Source organism: Rutidosis leptorrhynchoides, chromosome 4, assembly GCF_046630445.1.
Source record: "Rutidosis leptorrhynchoides isolate AG116_Rl617_1_P2 chromosome 4, CSIRO_AGI_Rlap_v1, whole genome shotgun sequence".
In the NCBI taxonomy this organism is placed as follows: Eukaryota; Viridiplantae; Streptophyta; class Magnoliopsida; order Asterales; family Asteraceae; genus Rutidosis; species Rutidosis leptorrhynchoides.
Window position 1 is genome coordinate 81,591,270 of NC_092336.1, and position 24,732 is coordinate 81,616,001.

The following is a 24,732-nucleotide window of genomic DNA, read 5'->3' on the forward strand; positions in this document are numbered from 1 at the left end:
AAATACAAATATATATATAAGTAATATTATTATTATAAAGGGGGGTTTTTACCGTTTAATGACCGGTTTGTCGATTTTAAGACTTTAGTCGCAGTTAAAACCTAATGTAAAATATAGAATAAATACAAGACTTAAATTAAAGCGTAAAGTAAATAACAATAATGAAATTGCGAATAATAAAAGTGCGATAAAATAAAATTGCGATAATTAAAAAGTACGATAATTAAAAGTGCGATTAAATAACAATAAATAAAAGTACGATAATTAGAAGTGCAATTAAATATAAAATAAAGGAAATTAAATATGAAATAAAAGAATTATGCTTATTTAAACTTCCGTAATCATGATGTTTGACGTGTTGATTTTAGTTTTATGCCCATGGGTTAATTGTCCTTTGTCCTGGATTATTTAATATGTCCGTCTGGTTTTTGTCCATAACAGTCCATCAGTCATAAATATAAAGTGCGAGTGTCCTCATCAAATTATTCTTATACCCGAAGTTAAATATTCCAACTAATTGGGGATTCGAATTGTAACAAGGTTTTAATACTTTGTTTAATGAATACACCAGGTTATCGACTGCGTGTAAACCAAGGTTTTACTACTTTGTTAACAATTACACCAATTACCCTTGAATGTAATTTCACCCCTGTTTTAATTATTCTAGTGGCTATTAATCCATTCCCGTGTCCGGTTAAATGAACGATTATTCGTACATATAAATACCCCGCCCATCGTGTCCGATTGAGTGTATATGGTAATTTATAGGGACGCCCAATTGTAAATCTTTATATTAACATTAACAAACTATCATTTAGTTAAACAAATATAAAGCCCATTAATAGCCCATAGTCTAATTTCCACAAGTGTCGTTCTTTTGTCCAAACCCCAATTATGGTACAAAGCCCAATTACCCAATTTTAGTAATTAGCCCAACATCATGATTACTTCGTTTTAAATAAGCATAATAATAACTTAGCTACGAGACATTAATGTAAAAAGGTTGAACATAACTTACAATGATTAAAAATAGCGTAGCGTTACACGGACAGAATTTCGACTTACACCCTTACAATATTCGCTAACATACCCTTATTGTTAGAATTATAATTAAAATTAAAATTAAAATATAAATTATATATATATATATATCGTTTACATATGAGAGAAGAGAGAAAAAGATTATGAATTGCGATCAGAATTCGGTTGCTTTTATAGGAAAAGTCGAAATTTGGGGCTCCGCGACTCGCGGCAAAATCCTCTTAAAACTCCGCGAGTCGCGGAGAATGAATTTACAGCTCACACCCTTGGAGTCTTTCTCTGCCGACGATTTTATAATATATATATAATATATATATAATTAATATAATTAATTATATATTATATTATATTTATATACATAGTTAACTTGTAATTTTTAGTCCGTTGCGTCGAGCGTTAAGAGTTGACTCTGGTCCCGGTTCCGGATTTTCGAACGTCCTTGCGTACAATTTTATATTTTGTACTTTGCGTTTTGAATCTTGTACTCTTGTAATTTCGAGACGTTTCTTATCAATAATTGGAACCTTTTTTATTCTCTTTTGTACTTTTGAGCTTTTTTGGTCGTTTGCGTCTTCAATTCGTCGAATCTGTCTTTTGTCTTCACCTTTTATTATTTAAACGAATATCACTTGTAAATAGAACAATTGCAACTAAAAGCTTGTCTTTCTTGAGGAATAATGCTATGAAATATATGTTCGTTTTTAGCATTATCAAATATTCCCACACTTGAGCGTTGCTTGTCCTCAAGCAATATTGTCTTGAAATACTAGAATCACTTCTTTATTCTTCACACTTTGTACATCAGTGATTTCTCATGGCGGTATAAACAATGGTAGTAACGATATGGTTACAGTCCCACATGAATATAAAAATTTAGATCCATTAAGGAAATTGGATCTTTATGAAAACATTTGATCTTTTGAAAATTAAATCTAGTTTTTACCCTAGATAAGTTTTCCGGGATAACCCTTTACCGGTGTTTGCAAAATATTTTTGTGGGTTTGGTGGGTTTTAGATTTGAAAATTTTAGCTCAAAACTTGCGGTTTTGTGTCACCCACTTGCTAACCTTGTATTAGGAAAGCAACACGTCCAGTTTACTTGTTCCGTATATTACCTTTCGGCAAACTACCGTCCGGTTGTAAAGGAAAGCGTTGAACAAGCAACTGTTAAGGCAATGTCCCCTGACATGCTTTTAATTATGGTCTATAACGTGTCGGACGCAATTACTATCCTTGGTAGGAGCAATAGTAAAGCTCACCCTTATAATTTTTCGGTATGGCACAAGGTCCTGTCTTTGACCACTATGCAACCACCGTTCTTACGGTTGACACCCAATTTAGTTCAGGTGACCTAATGAATTCCAGGTGAATTCCTAGGATTTTACGTTCAATGGTAATGAACGCATTGAAAATAGGGTTTTCAGAAAACAAATCGGTTTATAATTTTGATCAAAATATTTTCTCGTTCAAGCTCGAGTTTAGATATCATTGAATTCCATGAGTTTGAATTCTCAATCTTTAGGGTCAATCTCTAGGATTGAGTAATATCAGTCTTAAAAGCTGATTTTTAATCTTTAAGGAGATTATCCTTTCTGGGGATCTGATTCATTAGTCTTATCCAGCTAATTTGCATGGTGCCCCCCCATTTTACAAGATAAATCCTTCTCATGGTTAGGATAAATCTGACCACTTGGCGACCCTGTTTAATGCTGAGGTCCGTGGATTTCCTGCTGATTTTAGTGATGACTTTTCTAGATTTTTCGTCAACCTACAGCTGGTCTGGACGACAACTTCATGACCTAAATTAAGAAGCGCGTGTCTTTTTCGAAAGACTTTACTTCCTTTTAATGATGGAATTGATTCATCGTGTAGATCCATCTCTTCTTTTCTTTCATCGGGTAAAAACAGTTTAGTTTAGTCCAAAGCAAAAGTATTTTCAGTTATTTGTTACAGATATATGTGACATATGTTTAAGATAACTTGGTAAATTTTCCCACACTTGGCTTTTATTTTCCTTTTTATTGTCCTCTATTCCATCTTAAATGAATTTTAACATTTTGGTTTGTTTCTCAATTTATGTCCTTTCCGAGGTTACAATAATTTCGGTGTTAAAACCTAGTTTTATCGTTCATAAATATGTATAAACATGATTTTGAGTTCATTTAATTGAAAATTTTGAAAAATTTTACTAGAATTGGGTAGTCAGTATATAAGACTAGGGCTGTTCTTTATTATCAGAGAGCACTAGATTCTAATACAACTACTGCTTTACTAGTATTTTTAATGGTAACCAAGTGTTTAAGATAAAAATTTTAAAATCCGAAAGAATTTAACCCCTTCCCACACTTAAGATCTTGCAATGCCCTCATTTGCAAGAAATCAGTAACAATTTAAATTATTGAGGGTGATTAGTGTGAAAATGATTAAATTTTACCAAAGTTTCCAAATATATTGGCGTTTGTTTGCTGAATGATAAATGGTGCACATCATTTGTTCATTCCGTCTTGTTGTTATTTCACATATATTTTGCATCTTGTCGTCAAAATTAGTTGCTTTTGCTGAACTTAATGCCAGTCTTTGAAAATGCGTTGTTTTACCCTGTTGTGTACATAAGATAAACTCCAAACATATATACATATTTTTGAAGTTTGGTATATTACCCCACATTCAAAAATTATTAAAATCTAAGAATAAAAGTTAGACAATTATAAAAATGATTACAATATTAACAAAAGTATTAAACGTATCAATAATTACAAATTACAAAATAAAAAAAATAAAAAATAAGTAAACTAAGGATGATATTGGTACCAATAGGGGTTCCAGGCATAACCATAAGTGCTATAGAATGCTTCGGCAGGGTCATACGTAGGATATGGTGGCTGCATCTCTATAGACCAAGGAGGGAAGATGGGTTTCGGTGTAGGAATATAGTTTCTACCTATATGTTGGCAATGAGCTATGATTTGGTTCTGATGAACTTGCCAATCTTCAAATGCTCTCTGTCTAGCATTTTCGTATTCCTGAGAAGCTATAAACCTATGCATTTCTTGCATCTCATTCCCCCCTCCTACATTACCTTGCTGTTGGTTTCTCTCCACCTGTGGATGTCTACCATGGTATCGTAATGCGGCGTTATTTCGCCTCTTCAAAACTTTCGCACCATGGTATACATTTAAACCTATAGTATCGCGGGGTTCTGGTTCTTCTACTAATAATCTCCCCCGACTTATATCCACACCGAGATATTCACCAATCAAAGTAATAAAAATACCACCTCCTATTATGCTATGCGGTCGCATCCCCCGAACCATAGCTGATAAATAATAACCCACACAATATGGTATACTTACAGCGCTTTGTGGGTCTCGAATACACATATGGTAAAACAAATCATGTTCATTTACTTTTTCCTTGTTTTTACCCCTTTGTGTAATCGAATTAGCTAAAAACCTATGTATCACTCTTAATTCGGCTCTATCTGTATCCAAATAAGAGTAATTTCCCCCTTTGAAACGGTGATGGCTTGTCATTTGACTCCACACACCGTGTGTATCAAAATTTTCATCTATCTTTCTACCGTTTAGTATCAATCCTCTACAATCGGCAGACGCTAACTCCTCAGGCGTATATATACGTAAAGCCTGAGCCATGTCCAGTAAAGACATGTGGCGCATCGAACCGCCTAACAAAAATCTAATAAAAGAACGATCGGTTAAACTAGCTACCCGATCATTCAACTCTATACTACATAACAATTCTTCACACCATACTTTATATACAGGTCTACGTATGGTGAATAAATGTACCCAGTCATTAAAAGAAGAATTACCATACCTCTGTACAAGTAATTCCCTAATTGGCCCGGCCAATTCTACAGCTTCTAAGGGTCCCCATTCTATGACCCTCGGTACCTCAACAACCTTAGAATGAAGAGTATGCAAACCCCGTTGATATTTTGGATAATCTATCCAAAGTCTGTCAAATCTCAGGTTCGGGTGCAACTCTTCCAAGTGCATATCGGAAAAGGTCATGACTGGATGAGGTATATCCTGCTTGTAGTAGTTATCCACCTCCTGTTGTTCCAAATTCTCAGCAGGAGCATTGCGGGCTTGGGATGAAGATTCACCCCTTTCATTCGTTTTTCTTGAGTAATTCTTAGATAGCATCCTTCTCAACATGATTTTAGCAAAAGATTTGGTGATTAACGGTTAAAAATTGGGATTTTTGTGGTGTTTTTGGGTGTATTTTCGGAGTTTTTTCGCAGCAGTTTTTGAGTTTGTGGAGTGTGAAACTGAGCTGTTGCAGCTCTTATTTTTTTTTCTGTAATCCGACTCCTCCGCGAGTCGCGGAGATTTATGCTCCAAACTCCGCGAGTCGCGGAGTTTGGTATTTTTTTTTTTTTTTTTATAATCATTAACTTTTGAAAACAATTAAGAAATTAATTTTAAAATTTTGTTTCCCTTATTATTTAGGACGAGGTCGTTTCGGATCGATGTCCTAGTCCGTCCTTCGACAAAATTTTAAAATTTGTCTTTTTGTAGCGATTGTTTTAAAAGCTAAGATTTTTGGGTTTTTTCAATGTTTTTGGCATACTCTAATTCAATAAGATTAAAAATAATGATAATAAAAGTTCTCGTCCCTTCCTCGGGTAAAGCAATTTCGGTTCAAAGACCTAGTCTTCAACTTACGACGAATTTTAAAAATCATATTCTTAACTTAATGAGATAAAGTAAATTTTTGTTTTTAAATTCACACAACTTAAATATAAAATTCAAAATTAATATTAAAAATTCACACCAAACTTAAAATGCATAAAATTAAAAATTTATATTTTAAAAATTAAAAATTCATACCAAATTTAAAATTTAAAATGCATAAAATTAAAAATTCATATTTTAAAAATAAAAAAATTCACACCAATCTTAATTTAAAAATTCATATTATAAATTCACACCAAACTTATATTAATTTTTCAAATATTTACAATTTTAAATATATTGTTTTTACAAAGTTTACAATATTAATTTAAGATTTAAATATTAATTTTTAAAAATATGGTAAAAATAAAATTAAAAATCTTTTTGTCTTTTTATCCCACTTTAATCAATCAAATATTATCAAAAATATGCGCCCCTCTTTTCGGTAAAGTAATTTCGGTTCCAAGACCTAATTTAACTCATGACGAATTTTTGAAATATTTTGGGTTGATTGTTTAAAGATATTTATACCTTAAGAATAAACGTTAAATTTCGCACTGATGTAATAAATTTTTGAATGATATCAATAATTTCGGTCACCAAACCTAATTTTATTTAATACCAATTTAATACTTTTTAGCGAACAAATTAGCGTTTATTATCAAAAGGTTAAAAATAAAAATAAAAATAAAAACTGTACATACATACCTGTGAAATAGATTTCTTAGTTATATGATCTATTCCATTCATAAGATAGTCGGTTTAATTGGTTTTCCATGGCTACATAGGCGTAACCTCGAGCATTCAGTGTCTTTTCTTCTAAACATATGAACGGTCCGTCTCTGCATAAAGTAACAAATTCGGTATTTGAATAGGTTTGATTGTTGGAACATTTACCTCCATGTGACCATTTTCCGCATTTGTGACATCGTTCTAGGTGTCGTGCTCTTCTTTTCGCTGCGGATTTTGATTTTCCTTTACCAAATTGTAACTTATTATCTTCGCATCTGGATTCTTTTATAACTCCGTCCATTCTTTCTCTGATTACTGATACTATTTCACTCGGGAGTATGTCATTATTACGTTTAGTGATCAAAGCGTGTAGCATTAGACCATGGTTTAGTTCACAGGCAGTCTTCATTTCGTAAAAACCTAAAAAAAATAAAAGTTCAGAATGGGGGGAGAAGACTAGTTCTTTAGGGTCTGCTAGGGAAAGACCATTCGGGTTCCATTTTCGAGAACTACACGAAAACAGACAATCTAACTCTAACAGAAATACATATTATCCTTTAAAGACTTGATTCTCCCCACACTTAGTTAGCTGTGGTGTCGAAATTGTGATTAACTTCGTTGTCGACTTCCATCGGACCATGTATGTAATGTTTAACTCTGTGACCATTAACTTTAAATTCAATCCCATTTGAATTTATCAATTCTATCGTTCCGTATGGGAAAACTCTTTTGACTATGAATGGTCCAGACCATCTTGATTTCAATTTTCCAGGAAATAGCTTGAATCGTGAATTGAAAAGAAGAACTCTGTCTCCTTCTTTAAATTCTTTTGAACTTCTGATTCTTTTATCATGCCATTTCTTCGTTCTTTCTTTATAGATTAACGAATTTTCGTATGCTTCATGTCTTAATTCTTCTAATTCGTTTAGTTGACTTAATCGTAGACGTCCAGCTTCATGTAAATCAAGATTACATGTCTTCAAAGCCCAAAATGCTTTGTGTTCAATTTCTACTGGAAGATGACATACTTTTCCATAAACAAGTCTAAAAGGTGTGGTTCCAATTGAAGTTTTGTAGGCTGTTCTAAAAGCCCAGAGTGCATCCTCCAATTTAATGGACCATTCCTTCGGATTTGATCCTACGGTTTTCTCTAGAATACGTTTTAAAGCTCGGTTGGTATTTTCAACTTGTCCACTTGTTTGTGGATGATATGCGGTGGAGATTTTATGAGTTACTCCATATCTTTTAAGAACTTTCTCAAGTTGATTATTACAGAAATGAGTACCCCGATCACTTATTAAAGCTTTCTGTGTTCCAAACCTTGCAAAAAGACGTTTTAAAAAGTTGACTACAACTCGTGCATCATTAGTTGGGAGAGCTTGTGCTTCCGCCCATTTAAATACATAATCAATGGCTACGAGTATATATAGATTATTATTAGATTTTGGAAATGGACCCATAAAGTCAATACCCCAAATGTCAAATACTTCACATACTTGGATGACATTTTGTGGCATTTCATCACGTTGACTTATTTTTCCGGCCCTTTGACATGCATCACAGGATTTGCAAAGAAGGTGTGCATCTTTGTAAATTGTAGGCCAATAGAATCCAGCTTCATAAACTTTTCTTGCTGTTAGTTGAGGCCCATAATGCCCTCCTGTTGGTCCTGTGTGACAATGGTTTAAAATTTTACTATCTTCATCTCCAAATACACATCGGCGTATTATTCCATCGGGACAACTTTTAAACAGGTGTGGATCTTCCCAGAAATAGTGTTTTATATCACTGAAGAATTTCTTTCGTCTTTGGTACGATAATCCTTTTTCAAGGAATCCACAAACTAAGTAGTTTGCATAGTCTGCAAACCATGAGATTTCTTTATAATCTATCTTCAATAGATATTCATCAGGAAAGTTGTCTTGTATGGCTGATTCATTTAGAACTTCTAATTCGGGATTTTCAAGACGAGAAAGATGATCAGCGGCGAGATTTTCTGCTCCTCTTTTATCTCGGATTTCAATATCAAACTCTTGTAAGAGTAAGATCCAACGGATTAATCTTGGTTTAGCATCTTGTTTTGAAAATAGGTATCTAAGAGCAGAATGGTCGGTATAGACCACCGTTTTTGCTAGAACGAGATATGATCGAAATTTATCAAAAGCAAAGACAATAGCAAGGAGTTCTTTTTCAGTAGTTGTATAGTTCGTTTGTGCTCCTTGTAACGTCTTACTAACATAATATATAGGTTGAAATCGTTTTTCAATCCTTTGTCCTAAAACGGCTCCCATTGCAAAATCACTTGCATCGCACATTAGTTCAAATGGTAGATTCCAATTTGGTGTTATCATGATCGGCGCATTAGTGAGTTTCTCTTTAAGAATATTAAAAGATTTGATACACTCATCTGAAAAGATGAATGGAGCATCCTTTTCTAGGAGTTTATTCATAGGAGTGGCAATTTTAGAAAAATCTTTTATGAAACGTCTGTAAAAACCGGCATGCCCTAGAAAACTCCTAACTCCTCTAACATTGGTGGGATGTGGAAGTTTAGCAATTACATCTACTTTAGCTCTATCCACTTCAATTCCTTCTTTTGAAATTTTATGTCCAAGAACGATGCCTTCTTTAACCATGAAATGGCATTTCTCCCAATTAAGTACTAGATTTGATTGTTCGCATCTAATTAGCATTCGTTCCAGATTAACTAGACATGATTTAAATGTATCACCGAAGACTGAAAAGTCATCCATGAATACTTCCATGCATTCTTCTATCATGTCGTGAAAAATCGCCATCATACACCTTTGAAAGGTTGCAGGGGCGTTGCAAAGTCCAAATGGCATGCGTTTGTAAGCAAAAGTACCATAAGGGCACGTGAATGTGGTTTTCTCTTGGTCCTCGGGTGCAATTGGAATTTGAAAATATCCGGAAAATCCATCTAGAAAACAATAGTAACTATTTCCGGCTAATCTTTCCAACATTTGATCTATGAAAGGTAAGGGAAAGTGATCTTTTCTGGTGGCGTCATTTAATTTTCTATAATCAATACATACACGCCATCCTGTTACAGTCCTAGTAGGAATAAGCTCATTTTTTTCATTTGTAATGACAGTCATGCCACCCTTCTTAGGCACGCATTGAACTGGGCTTACCCATGGGCTATCAGAAATTGGATATATCAAACCTGCATCTAGCAGTTTAATAATCTCTTTCTTAACTACATCTTGCATATTAGGATTTAGTCTTCGTTGGCGTTGCACATACGTTTTATGACCTTCTTCCATAAGGATTTTATAACCCTTCCCCACACTTGAGATCTTGCAATGCCCTCATTTGCAAAAATCAGTAAAAATTTAAATTCATGAGGGTGATTAGTGTAGAAAAATGATTAAAAATACCGAGTTTGCAAACATATTGTTGTTATTTCACATTTGATATTTTGTTTCTTGTCGTCAAAATAAGTACCTTTTTCTGAACTTAATGACAGTCTTTGAAAGTGCGTTATTTTACCCTGTTTTGTATATAACATAAAATACAAACATACATAATTTTGAAGTTGGGTATATTACCCCACGTTCAAAAATTTATAAAATCTAATATTTTTTTTTCCGGCATACTTTAAATCAATTAAATTAAAAATAATGATAACAAAATTTCTCGTCCCGTGATGTTATGCGAGGTGTATATAAAATAGCTTTATATTTTACTAGGAAAAACTATTAAATACGATACAATTTTACACAAGATATTTATTTATTTATAGAATGGATATACTTAAACCTTGCTACAACACTTATAGGCAGTGTACCTAATCGTACAGTAGTGTAGTTTTTAGTAAGTCCGGTTCGTTCCACAGGGAAATCTTTAAACAAAGCTCAACGCTATATTAGTTTACTTTTATAAAAATACAAATATATATATAAGTAATATTATTATTATAAAGGGGGGTTTTACCGTTTAATGACCGGTTTGTCGATTTTAAGATTTTAGTCGCAGTTAAAACCTAATGTAATATATAAAATAAATACAAGACTTAAATTAAAGCGTAAAGTAAATAATGATAATGAAATTGCGATAATTAAAAAGTACGATAATTAAAAGTGCGATTAAATAACAATAAATAAAAGTGCGATAATTAGAAGTGCAATTAAATATAAAATAAAGGAAATTAAATATGAAATAAAAGAATTATGCTTATTTAAACTTCCGTAATCATGATGTTTGACGTGTTGATTTTAGTTTTATGCCCATGGGTAATTGTCCTTTGTCCTGGATTATTTAATATGTCCGTCTGGTTTTTGTCCATAACAGTCCATCAGTCATAAATATAAATTGCAAGTGTCCTTGTCAAATTATTATTATACCCGAAGTTAAATATTCCAACTAATTGGGGATTCGAATTGTAACAAGGTTTTAATACTTTGTTTAATGAATACACCAGGTTATCGACTGCGTGTAAACCAAGGTTTTACTACTTTGTTAACAATTACACCAATTACCCTTGAATGTAATTTCACCCCTGTTTTAATTATTCTAGTGGCTATTAATCCATTCCCGTGTCCGGTTAAATGAACGATTATTCGTACATATAAATACCCCGCCCATCGTGTCCGATCGAGTGTATATGGTAATTTATAGGGACGCCCAATTGTAAATCTTTATATTAACATTAACAAACTTTCATTTAGTTAAACAAATATAAAGCCCATTAATAGCCCATAGTCTAATTTCCACAAGTGTCGTTCTTTTGTCCAAACCCCAATTATGGTACAAAGCCCAATTACCCAATTTTAGTAATTAGCCCAACATCATGATTACTTCGTTTTAAATAAACATAATAATAACTTAGCTACGAGACATTAATGTAAAAAGGTTGAACATAACTTACAATGATTAAAAATAGCGTAGCGTTACACGGACAGAATTTCGACTTACACCCTTACAATATTCGCTAACATACCCTTATTATTAGAATTATAATTAAAATTAAAATATAAATTATAAATTATATATATATATATATATATATATATATATATATATATATCGTATAGATAGAGAGATGAGAGAAATAGAATATGAAAAATGATCAGAATTCGGTTTGCTTTATAGCCAGAGTTGATTTTTGGGGCTCCGCGACTCGCGGCAAAATCCTCTTCAAACTCCGCGAGTCACGGAGAATGTATTTACAGCTCACACCCTTGGAGTTTCTCTGCCGACGGTTTTATAATATATATATATAATATATATATATAATTAATATAATTAATTATATATTATATTATATTTATATGCATAGTTAACTTGTAATTTTTAGTCCGTTGCGTCGAGCGTTAAGAGTTGACTCTGGTCCCGGTTCCGGATTTTCGAACGTCCTTGCGTACAATTTTATATTTTGTATTTTGCGTTTTGAATCTTGTACTCTTGTAATTTCGAGACGTTTCTTATCAATAATTGGAACCTCTTTGATTGTCTTTTGTACTTTTGAGCTTTTTGGTCGTTTGCGTCTTCAATTCGTCGAATCTGTCTTTTGTCTTCACCTTTTATTATTTAAACGAATATCACTTGTAAATAGAACAATTGCAACTAAAAGCTTGTCTTTCTTGAGGAATAATGCTATGAAATATATGTTCGTTTTTAGCATTATCATCCCGCCCTCGGTTAAAGTAATTTCGGTTCAACTACCTAATCTTCAACTCACGACGAATTTTAGAAATCATTTTTTTACTTAATGAAATAAAGTAAATTTTGTTTTTAAATTCACACAAAACTTAAATTTAAAAAAGCATATTAATTTTATATAAAACCTAAAAAAAACAAAAAAATTCAGAATGGGGGGAGAAAACTAGTTCTTTAGTGTCTGCTAGTGGAAAAGACCAATCGGATTCCATTCTCGGAACTACACGAGAACAGAGCAACTAACTCTAGACATCATTTTCTTTTTAGAACATTTGAATCTCCCCACACTTAGGTAGTTGTGGTGTCGAAATTGTGATTAACTTCATCGTCAATTTCTCTTGGACCATAATTAACTTGCATACCCGTGACTTTTGCTTTAAGCCAGTGACCAGCTTTTTCCGTAATATCCACAAATTCAACTAGTTTCGCCTTTTCTTTAGGCGACAGATTGGATACTAACCGGTTATATAACTTAAAGTTCCCCTTACTTTTAGTATCAATAACCCGTTTAAAAAGTTTCTTCATTGAACTGTTAATAACGGGGTCATTTAATTTCGTATCAACTATGGGGTTCTTTATTATCAAGTCATCATTAGGTGTTACTTCATTTTTCCCACACTTAGGCGTTCTATTATTGTTAAGCATTACCGTTGGAGTTGGTAAAACAACATGGTTCTTACCAATCGTTTTGGTCGGTTCAACGGTTTTGGTTTGTGGATATTTAGACTTTCGAATCATAAAGGTGATCGATTTCTCATCATTTCTAAGTGTCATTTTACCCTTTCTTACATCAAATAACGCCCCGGTGAACGCTAAGAATGGTCGACCTAAAATTAGAGGAACGTTTGAGTCCTCTTCTATGTCAATGACAATGAATTCGACTAGAAAGGTTAAATTACCTACTTGAACGGGTAGGTTGTCAGCAATTCCAACTGGGTGCTTAATGGTTTGATCAAGGAGTTGAACACTCATATCCGTTGGAGTTAACTCACCTACACCTAATCTCTTATATAATGAAAGAGGCATAACACTCACACTTGAACCTAAATCTGCTAGTGCATCATACATGACACAGTCACTAAGTAGACAAGGAACAATAAATTCACCCGGATCACCTACCCTAGGTGGAGGATTTGGTGGAACTGTCTTCACCGGGTTTACTTCTACTGTTTTTGTTTCTTGCACTTTTTTATTCTTCTTCTTCTTCTTTCCAGAGGTATCACAAACTTTATTACCTATTACTTGCTCATACTCAACTCCTTTTCTTGGAAATGGGATGTGTGGTCTGTATGGTGCCACCACTGGCTTTACATACTCGGGTGGTGGTGGTGGTGTAACTTCTTCATTGTTACTTACATCTAAAACCTCCCCATCTTCTGATGCTGGTTTTTCAGAATTTGTTGAAACCATATTAACATTTTCATTCCGAGTATTTACTTCAGTATTACTCGGTAGCTTTCCTTGTTTCCTTTCACTCATCAATCTAACAAGAGTACCTACTTGTTTTTCTAGATTCAAAATAGAAGCTTGTTGAGTTCTAAATGACTGATCAAACCTCTCATTCGTTTGAGTTTGAGTTTCAATAAATTGTGTTTGAGATTCAACTAGCTTAAATACCACTTCTTCCAGATTTGACTTCTTCTCGTCGGTTTGTTGTGGTGGTTTATACAAGCCAGGTCTTTGTTGATTGAAAGTGTTGTTTTGAGTTGGTTGGTTATTCGGACCTTGTTGGTTATACGAGTTATTATCGGGTCCTTTTGGATTGTAAAGAATGTTTTGATTTCGATTGAAGTTTGGCATTGGCGGTTGATAATTATTCTGATAACTATTTTCCAGCCTTTGGTTCATGTAGACAACATTCTCACGTTGTTCCATCGTTTGTTCAATGTGACAGTCTTTCATTAAGTGTGGTCCACCGCATTGCTCACAACTAATTCGTATTGCGTGAATATCTTTATTCATCTTTTCCATTCGTCTCTCGAAAGCATCTATTTTTGCGGAAACGGAATCAAAGTTATGGCTAGAATCGGCTCTAGCCGCTTTAGATGAACGATATATATCTTTCTCTTGGTGCCACTCATGAGAGTGGGAGGCTGTGTTATCAATAATTTTGTAAGCTTCAGTTGCGGTTTTCTTCATAATGGAACCACCAGCTGTTATGTCGATGTCTTTTCGTGTAGCAACGTTGACACCTTGGTAGAATATTTGTACTATTTGATAAGTGTCTAAACCGTGTTGAGGACATCCTCTCAACAACTTTCCAAATCTTGTCCACGCCTCATATAGAGTTTCATTTGACTTTTGTGTGAACGTAACAATTTCTCCTTGAAGTCTCACGGCTTTAGATGCCGGAAAGAATTGTTTAAGAAATTTTTCAACTAAAACATCCCATGTGTCAATCGCCCCTTCAGGTAACGATTCTAACCAATCTTTGGCTTCTCCCTTTAAAGTCCAGGGAAACAACATTAGATAGATCTGCTCATCTTCCATTTCTCGGATTTTGAATAGTGTACAAATTCTTTTAAACGTACGAAGGTGTTCGTTAGGATCTTCATTCGGTGCACCACTGAATTGGCATTGGTTAGTTACCATGTGTAGAATTTGTCCTTTGATTTCATAATCTGGCGCATTAACTTCTGGCTTAATAATGGCGTGACCTTGGCCCGTGCGTGTGGCTCTCATTCGATCTTTCATACTTAGAGGTTCCAGATTTTCCATAATTGAATTTGTTGAATACGAATCACTAGAAGATTCTGATTTAATGGTTTGTGGTTCAGGAGGAATGATTAGTGGTTCTGGATCTTGGAATTGTCCCTGAATATTCTCCGGATTCTCAATTGTGAGGTCGGGTTCAAAAGATGGATTATCGGAAATTTGAGTTGGAGTTCTTGGTCGACTAGATGATGATTCTAAAGAAAAATCAATGGCGACAATATTGGCTAGATGTCTTGATCGAGTTATAGGTGGTGAACGTATGAAAGGTGGTGAACGTTTTACTCGGTGCATTCACTGAATATCCTATTAGTTTTTAAAAGGAAAGAAAAATTATATAAGTTATCCAATTAATAGACTTTTCTGATTTTGCCCACGTTTCGAATAGCCAAAAGATGCAGCAGAGGGGCAGGATTCGTTTGGTCTCAATATAATTGAGTACTGTTTGGCTCCAATAACCCGGTCCACGTACAAATCCAACTATTACTACGAACCAGAAAATTTTGATGTCTATCAATTTAACCACTTAAAATAAATTTTCGTAATTTTAAGAAATTTAGATAAGAAGTTGAATAAAAATCTTATCCTAAAACTAGAATAGCGAGAAATAAGAAAGAAAAAAAAAAAAAAACGCGTCGAAAAAGGTCGAAAAATAAAAGGTCAAAAAATAGGCGTCGAAAAATAAAAATAAGAAAGTAGCGCGAAAAACGGCGTCGCAAAATTCTAAAGCACATAAATCTTAGTCTAAGGAATAAGCACTTAAGGGATTTTACGGCAAACCTAAAAATTCTAGAAATAAAAATAACTATGGCAAAACTAAACTTAATACTAAAAATTGTAACTAGAGTCTAAAAATCTAAAGGTAATAAAAAAAAAACTTTTTTTTTTAAATTTTTTTTTAAATTTTTTTTTTAAAACTTTTTTTTTTTATTTTTAAAAAACGAATTTTTTTTTTTCTTAAAAAAAACGTTTTTTTTTCAATTTTTTTTTTTAAAAAAAAAAACGATTTTTTTTTACAAATTAATACTTTTTTTATAATTATTTTTTTTTTTCAAAACTTTTTTTAATTCATTTACTATTCATGAATAGTAAATGAAAAGAAATTAATTAATTTACTATTCACATGAAAGCGATATGATAGAAATTATTAATTACAAGTTACATAATATACCCCTGAAGTATTTAATAAATACGACTTTTTAAAACACGATTCAAAATATATTTAAAATATTATTATATTATTATATTCTATTTCAATATTATTATATTATTATATTCTATTTCAATATTATTATATTATTATATTTTATTTCAATATTATTATATTATTATATTTATTAAATTATTATTATAATTAAAAATATAGCGTTTTAGCGCTCCCCGGCAGCGGCGCCAAAAACTTGATGATGTAGCGTGAGGGTACGAAATAGTATTATTTTTACTAGGAAATACTACAAAATATGACACAAGTTTTATTAATTTACGGATGGGATATACCTAAACCTTGCTACAACACTATAGGCAGTGTACCTAATCGTAGAGTAGTGTAGTTTTTAGTAAGTCCGGTTCGTTCCACCGGGAGCTAGTGATTACGTACTATATTTTTATAAAACTATATTTATATAAATATATATATATATAAGTAGTAATATTATTATAAAAGGGGGGTTTTTACCGTTTAATGACCGGTTTGTCGATTTTATATTTTTAAGCGTAAAGATAAATGACAATAATTAAAGTGCGTAAAATAAATAAATGACGATAAATAAAATAACAATAAATAAAATTGCGATAGAATATGAAATAAAAGGATTATGCTTATTTAAACTTCCGTAATCATGATGTTTGACGTTTTGATTTTAATTAATTGTTACTCGGGTTAATTGTCCTTTGTCATGGTTTATTTGATACCTATCTGGTTTTTATCCATAATAGTCCATCGGTCATAAATATAAAGTGCGAGTGTCCTTGTCAAATTACCCTTATACCCGAAGTCAAATATTCCAACTAATTAAGGATTTAAACTGTGACGCAGTTATCACTTCTGTCAACAATTACACCAGTTATCACTGTATGTAATCTACCCCTGTTTTGATTAGATATGAATATTAATTTACCCACTTGATCAGTTTGAATAATCAATTACCCAACCCGAATAATTAATTAAATGATTATAATAGATTCCATATGAACGTCACTAAATAGGACAACCATAATCATTATTAATTATTAGGATAATTAATTTGAAGATAGGTTCGACAGACTCCAATGAGTTGTCACTCAATTAGACAATACCCCCCATCTATTAATAGTCAATAGTCCAATTTCCACAAGTGTCGGTCTTTTGCCCAAACCTTAATTATGGTACAAAGCCCAATTACCCAATTTTAGTAATTAGCCCAACATCATGATTACTTCGGTTTAAATAAGCATAATAATAACTTAGCTACGAGACATTAATATAAAAAGGTTGAACATAACTTACAATGATTAAAAATATCGTAGCTTTACACGGACAGAATTTCGACTTACACACTCAAACGATCTCTATCATAAATCTTATTATTATCATAATTTAAAATTAAAATTAAGATTATTGTTATATCTTATTACATTAACATTATGATAGAGAATTATAAATATAGATATTGATATTTGATATAGAAAAGATAGATGGATCGATATATAGATCCCAATATGATATAAAAAGAGTGTCCTCCAATCTACGAACTACATTGCCTTATATATGCAAAAGTTGAAATTGAATTTTCATTTACGATCCCTGAACTATGCTCAATTAACAACTTTTTATTATTTAATATTATTCTTATTATGAATTATTTAAATATTATATTTTATTCTTGTGCATAGTTGACTCGTAATTTTTACACCGTTGCGTCGAGCGCTGAAAGTTGGTTCATGCCTCGGTTCCGGATTTTCGAACGCCCTTTCGTACAATTTTATATCGTGTACTTTGCGTTTTGTAACTTGTACTCTTGTCATTTTTAGACGTTTCTCATCAATAATTTGAACCTTTTTGATTGTATCTTGTACATTTGAGCTTTTTGGACCTTTTTGTCTTCAATTTGTCGAATCTGCCTTTTGTCTTCGCACTTATTTAATATAAACGAATATCACTTGAAAATGGAACAATTGCAACTAAAATCTTGTCTTTCTTAGGAGATAATGCTATGAAATATATGTTCCTTTTTAGCCTTATCACATATATGTCTCGTTTAAAAATAATTAAGTTAGTAGTCTTGTTTTTACATATGTAGTTCATTGTTAATACACTTAATAATATATTTACTTATCATTTAACATAATTAACCAAGTGTATCAATATCTTAATATGATTCATATGTACCTAGTAAGACGTTGTTATAACGATAATCGTTATATATATCGTTTTCGAGTTTCTTAAATTAATAGTCTCATTTTTATGTATATAACTCATTGTTAAAATACCTAATGAGATACATACTTATAATAAAATCATTTTAACTATATATATAACCATATATATGTCATCGTATAGTTTTTACAAGTTTTAACGTTCGTGAATCACCGGTCAACTTAGGTGGTCAATTGTCTATATGAAACATATTTCAATTAATCAAGTCTTAACAAGTTTGATTGCTTAACATGTTGAAAACACTTAATCATGTAAATAACAATTTCATTTAATATATATATAAACATGGAAAAGTTCGGGTCACTACAGTACCTACCCGTTAAATAAATTTCGTCCCGAAATTTTAAGCTGTTGAAGGTGTTGACGAATCTTCTGGAAATAGATGCGGGTATTTCTTCTTCATCTGATCTTCACGCTCCCAGGTGAACTCGGGTCCTCTACGAGCATTCCATCGAACCTTAACAATTGGTATCTTGTTTTGCTTAAGTCTTTTAACCTCACGATCCATTATTTCGACGGGTTCTTCGATGAATTGAAGTTTTTCGTTGATTTGGATTCCATCTAACAGAATAGTGAGATCTTCTTTAGCAAAACATTTCTTCAAATTCGAGACGTGGAAAGTGTTATGTACAGCCGCGAGTTGTTGAGGTAACTCAAGTCGGTAAGCTACTGGTCCGACACGATCAATAATCTTGAATGGTCCAATATACCTTGGATTTAATTTCCCTCATTTACCAAATCGAACAACGCCTTTCCAAGGTGCAACTTTAAGCATGACCATCTCTCCAATTTTAAATTCTATATCTTTTCTTTTAATGTCAGCGTAGCTCTTTTGTCGACTTTGGGCGGTTTTCAACCGTTGTTGAATTTGAATGATCTTCTCGGTAGTTTCTTGTATAATCTCCGGACCCGTAATCTGTCTATCCCCCACTTCACTCCAACAAATCGGAGACCTGCACTTTCTACCATAAAGTGCTTCAAACGACGCCATCTCAATGCTTGAATGGTAGCTGTTGTTGTTGGAAAATTCTGCTAACGGTAGATGTCGATCCCAACTGTTTCCGAAATCAATAACACATGCTCGTAGCATGTCTTCAAGCGTTTGTATCGTCCTTTCGCTCTGCCCATCAGTTTGTGGATGATAGGCAGTACTCATGTCTAGACGAGTTCCTAATGCTTGCTGTAATGTCTGCCAGAATCTTGAAATAAATCTGCCATCCCTATCAGAGATAATAGAGATTGGTATTCCATGTCTGGAGACGACTTCCTTCAAATACAGTCGTGCTAACTTCTCCATCTTGTCATCTTCTCTTATTGGCAGGAAGTGTGCTGATTTGGTGAGACGATCAACTATTACCCAAATAGTATCAAAACCACTTGCAGTCCTTGGCAATTTAGTGATGAAATCCATGGTAATGTTTTCCCATTTCCATTCCGGGATTTCAGGTTGTTGTAGTAGACCTGATGGTTTCTGATGTTCAGCTTTGACCTTAGAACACGTCAAACATTCTCCTACATATTTAGCAATATCGGCTTTCATACCTGGCCACCAAAAATGTTTCTTAAGATCCTTGTACATCTTCCCCGTTCCAGGATGTATTGAGTATCTGGTTTTATGAGCTTCTCTAAGTACCATTTCTCTCATATCTCCAAATTTTGGTACCCAAATTCTTTCAGCCCTATACCGGGTTCCGTCTTCCCGAATATTAAGATGCTTCTCCGATCCTTTGGGTATTTCATCCTTTAAATTTCCCTCTTTTAAAACTCCTTGTTGCGCCTCCTTTATTTGAGTAGTAAGGTTATTGTGAATCATTATATTCATAGATTTTACTCGAATGGGTTCTCTGTCCTTCCTGCGCAAGGCATCGGCTACCACATTTGCCTTTCCCGGGTGGTAACGAATCTGAAAGTCGTAATCATTCAATAATTCAATCCACCTACGCTGCCTCATATTCAGTTGTTTCTGATTAAATATGTGTTGAAGACTTTTGTGGTCGGTATATATAATACTTTTGACCCCATATAAGTAGTGCCTCCAAGTCTTTAATGCAAAAACAACCGCGCCTAATTCCAAATCATGCGTCGTATAATTTTGTTCGTGAATCTTCAATTGTCTAGACGCATAAGCAATCACCTTCGTTCGTTGCATTAATACACAACCGAGATGTGATGACCCAGAAATTTCGACTAAATTTAAACTTAATCTTTGTATGATTAACATTTCCGACACGATAAGCAAAGTCTGTAAAACTGAATCTCAAAATTTTTGAATTACTTTTATATATTTAAATACCCTTCGGTTGTTTTCGACGATTCGCGAACAATTATATGTAAATAGATACATATATACTATAACATGAAAAGGTAACAATGTATTAATTGTTTGATACCGTACATTAAACTTATTGGTTTAAATATCTATTTGAATGTATATGATAAGTTGAAATATTTATTATTAAAATTTATTTATAAATAACTTTCAATGTGTATTTAAAAACTGATTTATGTATATTAAAAAGATATATACATATATATAATAAACGATAGTAACATTCGTTTATTGATTCAATTGATATTTAGATAAGTTAACTAAAGCGTTTAAGATGAACCAGTTAAACACTAATTTGTTACAGTGTTTTCAAATTGCCACATTACTCAAAATGCTACAGTGTTTTCGAAAATCACTATTTGCTACAGTGAAATTGACTTTGCTACAGTGAATTGCTACAGTAACTTTGCTACAGTAAAACGCTATTATAAAAATGTATTTTAACAAATAGCGAGACGATGATTTATAGAAGTAAATGACCAAAACACTCGAAAGTTTAAGATACACTTTGAGTGATATAATTAAGGGATAATTTAAGGCTAAAAAGGAACATATATTTCATAGCATTATCCCCCAAGAAAGACAGGATTTTAGTTGTAATTGTTCCATATTCAAGTAATATTCGTTTATATTTAATAAATGCGAAGACAAAAGGCGAAAACGAAGAATTGAAGACGGAAAGGTCCAAAATGCTCAAATGTACAAGATACAATTAAAAAGGTTCAAATTATTGATGAAGAACGTCTAAAAATGACAAGAGTACAAGTTGCGGAACGCAAAGTACACGATATAAAATAGTACGCAAGGACGTCTGAAAATCCGGAACCGGGACCCGAGTCAAGAAGAAACGCCCGACGCAACGGACCAAAAATATCTAGTCTAATATGCACAAGAATAAAATATAATATATAAATAATTATATTAATTATTTATATATTTATATTTATTTTATATTGTGTCGACAAGCTAGGAGCCAAAACAATGTGAGCTGTCCCTGGTCCTCATGCGAGTCGCATGGCCAGAAGGCCATTTCCATGCGAGTCGCATGACTCCAGATTTCAGGCCACATCTATAAATTCCAGTGTTTTCGCTCGATTTAAATCACACACATACACAAATATATATATACTCCGTAATATTATTTATTATTTATTATTATTATTATTATTATTATTATTATTATTATTATTAAGATTAATATTAATCTATTATTATTAGTATTATACCTAAAATACTACGACGAGGTCATGAGCGTGTCACTTTCAAAATATGTTTTCAAGCGGGATAGAGTTAAGGAAATTATGGGTTATTGCCATGGAGGTTATGGGTAATGTTCGGGGGTATTTTTGTGAATCAAACCTCGTGTTTATCATCTCCGATGCGTCTACGTGCTTTCCTGCAATAATGTATATCAATATTAAACTGTGAGTTTCATAAGATCCCTTTTACTCTCTACATTTTTGGGCTGAGAATACATGCAAATGCTTTATTAACCGATATACAATATTTATATGCGTGAGTTTCATAAGATCCCTTTTACTCTCTACATTTTTGGGCTGAGAATACATGCAAATGCTTTATTAACCGATATACAATATTTATATGCGTGAGTTTCATATGATCCCTTTTACCCTTTACATTTTTGGGCTGAGAATACATGCAAATGCTTTAATAACTGTTTTACAATAATTATAAAGTGTGAGTTTTATTTGCTCCCTTTTTAATTTCTTTTGCAAATATATATTTTTGGGCTGAGAATACATGCACTTTATTTTAAACACAATGGATACAAGTACATACTAAATTCTACACTGAGTTTGAACCGAAAATCCCTTAGCTTTGGTAACTAGTAACTGCCGGTTATAAGAACTGGTGGGCGCGAGTAGTAGTATATGGATCCATAGGGCTTGACATCCCCGTCTGTTCCAGGTATAGAAAGAAACTCTAGCCTGAACTATAAAACAGACGTATGCTATTTGAAGTTAGCACACGTTGGATTGCGTGTATTGTACATGTTGGTTGCATGTTAAACGAGGGGTACTTATTATAAACGTTAAAGTTTAGTTACCAGGGTTCTCAACTTTGTAGAACCGATTGATAAACGTTTCGGATGAAACAACTGAAATCTTGTGATCCACCTTTTATTTAAAACATAATGATAAACGTTTTGAATAAAACAACTGAACTTTTGTAATCCACATTGATATACGGATTATGTGTAATATTAAAACTATGAACTCACCAACCTTTGTGTTGACACTTGAAGCATGTTTATTCTCAGGTTTCTAGAAGTCTTCCGCTGTTTGCTCATACGTGATACAAGTTATGTGCTTGGAGTCATACATGCTATATACAAGAAACTGGCATTCATCAAACCATTACCATGTATCTTATTTTGACTGTATTGTCAACAGATGTATTATTGTAAACCATTTAAATGGTGATTGTCTATACGTAGGAATCATCAGATGTAAAAAAACCTGGAATTTATATATTCATTTATGAAATACCTTTTCAAACGAATGCAATGTTACAAAATGTATCACATAGAGGTCAAATACCTCGCAATGAAATCAATGAATGACGTGTTCGTCCATATGGATTTGGAGCAATCGTCACACGAGACCTTGCTTTGATGCATCACAATAAATCACAAAATCATCATTCCCTTCAGGCAATGACAATATAGGTGCCGTAGTTAGCTTTTTCTTCAATAACTGAAACGCTTTCTCTTGTTTATCATTCCATTCAAATTTCTTCCCTTTATGCGTTAATGCAGTCAAGGGTTTTGCTATTCTGGAAAAGTCTTAGATGAACCTTCTGTAGTAACCAGCTAGTCCTAAAAACTGGCGTATGTGTTTCGGAGTTTTCGGGGTTTTCCACTTTTCAACAGTTTCTATCTTTGCCGGATCCACCTTAATACCTTCTTTGTTCACTATGTGACCGAGGAATTGAACTTCTTCCAACCAAAATGCACACTTTGAAAACTTAGCGTACAATTTTTCCTTCCTCAATACTTCTAACACCTTTCTCAAATGTTCACCGTGTTCTTGGTCATTCTTTGAGTAAATAAGTATGTCATCAATGAAAACAATGACAAACTTGTCAAGGTATGGTCCACACACTCGGTTCATAAGGTCCATGAACACAGCTGGTGCATTAGTTAAACCAAACGGCATGACCATAAACTCGTAATGACCGTAACTTGTTCTGAAAGCAGTCTTTGGAATATCATCTTCTTTCACCCGCATTTGATGATACCCGGAACGTAAGTCAATCTTTGAATAAACAGACGAGTCTTGTGGTTGATCAAATAAGTCATCGATTCTCGGTAGTGGGTAGCGGTTCTTGATGGTAAGTTTGTTCAACTCTCGGTAGTCGATACACAACCTGAATGTACCATCTTTCTTCTTGACAAACAAAACAGGAGCTCCCCACGGTGATGTGCTTGGTCGAATGAAACCACGCTCTAAAAGTTCTTGTAATTGGCTTTGCAGTTCTTTCATCTTGCTGGGTGCGAGTCTGTAAGGAGCACGAGCTATTGGTGCAGCTCCTGGTACAAGATCTATTTGAAATTCAACGGATTGATGTAGGGGTAATCCCGGTAATTCTTTCGGAAATACATCGAGAAATTCTTTTGCAATGGGAACATCATTGATGCTCTTTTCTTCAGTTTGTACTTTCTCGACGTGTGCTAGAACAGCATAGCAACCTTTACTTATTAGTTTTTGTGCCTTCAAATTACTAATAAGATGTAGCTTCGTGTTGCCCTTTTCTCCGTACACCATTAAGGGTTTTCCTTTTTCTCGTATAATGCGAATTGCATTTTTGTAACAAACGATCTCTGCTTTCACTTCTTTCAACCAGTCCATACCGATTATCACATCAAAACTCCCTAACTCTACTGGTATCAAATCAATCTTAAATGTTTTGCTAACCAGTTTAATTTCTCGATTCCGACATATATTATCTGCTGAAATTAATTTACCATTTGCTAATTCGAGTAAAAATTTACTATCCAAAGGCGTCAATGGACAACTTAATTTAGCACAAAAATCTCTACTCATATAGCTTCTATCCGCACCCGAATCAAATAAAACGTAAGCAGATTTATTGTCAAT